The sequence below is a fragment of the Sciurus carolinensis genome, unplaced genomic scaffold (assembly GCF_902686445.1).
Source record: "Sciurus carolinensis unplaced genomic scaffold, mSciCar1.2, whole genome shotgun sequence".
Classification (NCBI taxonomy): domain Eukaryota; kingdom Metazoa; phylum Chordata; class Mammalia; order Rodentia; family Sciuridae; genus Sciurus; species Sciurus carolinensis.
In genome coordinates, this window is record NW_025920523.1 from 48,023 (window position 1) to 51,894 (window position 3,872).

Here is a 3,872-nt window from a genome sequence, read left to right on the forward strand (position 1 = left end):
CCATCTTCTAAGGTTTTCTTGAATTTCTTTCTTTAGTGTTCTGTAGTTCTCATTGTAGAGGTCTTTCACCTCTTTTGTGAGATTGATTCCCAAGTATTTTATTTTCTTCGATGCTATTGTGAATGGGGTAGTTTTCCTAATTTCTCTTTCTGAAGATTCATCACTTATGTATAAAAATGCATTGGATTTATGAGCATTGATCTTGTAACCTGCTACTTTACTGAATTCACTTATGAGTTCTAAAAGTTTTCTGGTGGAATTTCCAGGTTCCTCTAAATATATAATCATGTCATCAGCGAACAGGGATAGTTTGAGTTCTTCTTTTCCTATTCGTATCCCTTTAATTTCTTTGGTTTGTCTGATTGCTCTGGCTAGAGTCTCAAGGACGATGTTGAATAGAAGCGGTGAAAAAGGGCATCCCTGCCTTGTTCCAGTTTTTAGGGGGAATGCTTTCAGTTTTTCACCATTTAGAATGATATTAGCCATGGGCTTAGCGTAGATGGCCTTTATAATGTTTAGGAATGTTCCCATTACCCCAATTTTTTCTAGTGTTTTGAGCATGAAGGGATGCTGTATTTTATCAAAAGCTTTTTCTGCATCTATTGAAATAATCATGTGATTCTTAACTTTAAGTCTGTTGATATGGTGAATGACATTTATTGATTTCCGAATGTTGAACCAACCTTGCATCCCTGGGATAAAACCCACTTGATCGTGGTGCACTATCTTTTTAATATATATTTGTATGCGATTTGCTAAAATTTTGTTGAGAATTTTTGCATCGATGTTCATTAAGGATATTGGTCTGAAATTTTCTTTCCTTGATGTGTCTCTGTCTGGTTTAGGTATCAGGGTGATATTGGCTTCATAGAACGAGTTTGGTAGGGTTCCCTCCTCTTCTATTTCATGGAATAGTTTGAGGAGTATTGGAATGAGCTCTTCTTTAAAGGTTTTGTAGAACTCGGCTGAGAACCCATCTGGTCCTGGACTTTTCTTTGTTGGTAGGCTTTTGATGACCTCTTCTATTTCATTACTTGAAATTGGTTTATTTAAGTTGTGTATGTCCTCCTCGTTCAGTTTAGGTAGTTCATATGTCTCTAGAAATTTGTTGATGTCTTCGAGGTTTTCTGTTTTGTTGGAGTATAGATTTTCGAAATAGCTTCTAATTATGTTTTGTATTTCAGTCGTGTCTGTTGTGATGTTTCCTTGTTCATTCCGAATTTTAGTAATTTGAGTTTTCTCCCTCTTTCTCTTTGTTAGTGTGGCTAAGGGTTTATCAATTTTATTTATTTTTTCCAAGAACCAACTATTTATTTTATTAATTTTTCCGATTGTTTCTTTTGTTTCGATTTCATTGATTTCGGCTCTGATTTTAACTATTTCCTGTCTTCTACTACTTTTGGTATTGGTCTGCTCTTCTTTTTCTAGGGCTTTGAGCTGTAGTGTTAACTCGTTTATTTGTTGATTTCTACTTCTTTTTTTGAATGCACCCCATGAAATAAATCTTCCTCTAAGTACTGCTTTCATAGTGTCCCAGAGATTTTGATATGATGTGTCTTTGTTCTCGTTTACTTCTAAGAATTTTTTTATTTCCCTCCTGATGTCTTCTGTTATCCATTCATCATATAATAGTGTATTATTTAGTCTCCAGGTATTGGAGAAGTTTCTGTTTTTTATTCTGTCATTTATTTCTAATTTCAATCCATTATGATCTGATAGAGTACAAGGTAGTATCTCTATCTTCTTGTATTTACTAACAGTAGCTTTGTGGCATAAAATATGGTCTATTTTAGAGAAGGATCCATGTGCTGCTGAGAAGAAAGTGTATTCATTCTGTGTTGGATGGTATATTCTATATATGTCCGTTAAGTCTAAATTGCTGATTGTGTTGTTGAGATCTATAGTTTCTTTATTCAATTTTTGTTTGGACGATCTATCCAGTGGTGAGAGAGGTGTGTTAAAATCGCCTAGTATTATTGTGTTGTGGTCTATTTGGTTTCTGGAATTGAGAAGGATTTGTTTGACGTACGTGGATGAGCCAATGTTCGGGGCGTAGATATTTATGATTGTTATGTCTTGCTCTTTTATGCTTCCCTTAAGCAGCATGTAATGTCCTTCTTTATCCCTTCTGACTAGTTTTGGTTTGAAGTCCACATTATCTGAGATGAGGATGGATACTCCAGCTTTTTTGCTGTGTCCGTGTGCATGGTATGTTTTTCCCCATCCTTTCACCTTTAGTCTATGGGTGTCTCTTTCTATGAGATGAGTCTCTTGCAGGCAGCATATTGTTGGATTTTTCTTTTTAATCCAATCTGCCTGTCTGTGTCTTTTGATTGATGAATTCAGGCCATTAACATTCAGGGTTATTATTGTGATATGATTTGTATTCCCAGTCAATTGACTCATATTTGTTTTTGACATGATTTGGTTTCTCTTTTATTTGGCTATTCCTTTAGGCTAGCGCCTCCTGTTGCTGATTTGCATTGTTGTTTTTCATCTCTTCCTCATGGAATATTTTGCTGAGAATGTTCTGTAATGCTGGCTTTCTTTTTGTAAATTCCTTTAGCTTTTGTTTATCATGGAAGGATCTTATTTCATCGTCAAATTTGAAGGTAAGTTTTGCTGGGTATAAGATTCTTGGTTGGCATCCATTTTCTTTCAGGGCTTGGTATATGTTGTTCCAGGCCCTTCTAGCTTTTAGGGTCTGGATTGAAAAATCTGCTGATATTCTTATTGGTTTCCCTCTGAATGTAATTTGATTCTTTTCTCTCGCGGCCTTTAAAATTCTGTCTTTATTTTGTATGTTAGGTATTTTCATAATAATGTGCCTTGGTGTGGGTCTGTTGTAATTTTGTATGTTTGGAGTTCTATAAGCCTCTTGTACTTGGTTTTCCATTTCGTTCTTCAGATTTGGGAAATTTTCTGTTATTATTTCATTGAATAGATTGTTCATTCCTTTGGTTTGTTTCTCTAAGCCTTCCTCAATCCCAATAATTCTTAAATTTGGCCTTTTCATGATATCCCATAGTTCTTGGAGATTCTGTTCATGATTTCTTACCATCTTCTCTGTTTGTTCCACTTTGTTTTCAAGGTTAAATATTTTGTCTTCAATGTCTGAGGTTCTGTCTTCCAGGTGTTCTATCCTATTGGTTATGCTTTCTATGGAGTTTTTAACTTGGTTTATTGTTTCCTTCATTTCAAGGATTTCAGTTTGGTTTTTTTTTCAGTATCTCTAACTCTTTATTGAAATGATCTCTTGCTTCCCGTATTTGGTCTTTTAACTGTTGATTGGTGTGATCATTTAATGCCTGCATTTGCTCTTTCATCTCCTCCTTCAATGCCTGCATTTGCTCTTTCATCTCCTCATTAGCTTCCCTGATCGTTTTAATTACGTACATTCTGAACTCCCTTTCTGACATTTCTTCTGCTCTGCTGTCATTGGGTTTTATTGATATAGTATCTAGGTTTGTTTGGGACATTTTCTTCCCTTGTTTTCTCATAATGGTCAGTTGTCAGTGGGACCCTGAGATATTGCAGTTTTCCACTATTGGCTTATAGTGTCCCAGTAGATTTCCAGTGTATCACCTCCCAGCCTTCAGTAGCCTGATGTCTTGGAGGAATCTGATAAAGCAGCTCATTCGAAGAATACTGCCCCTAGCCCCCTACTGGTTCCACGTTTTGGAACTGGCTCTGTGCGGAAATGCTCTCACTGTGGGCCTGCACCGTGCAGCTGGCCGTGTGGGAAGAGCCCACTGCCGGAGTGTGGAAGACTACCTTGGGAAGACTCAAGCTGCCCTGCCCGGCTCTGCTAAGCCACCTCTATCTGGGCCTGCCACCCGGGCTGAGCTTTACCCAGTGGGCAGACTCACCCG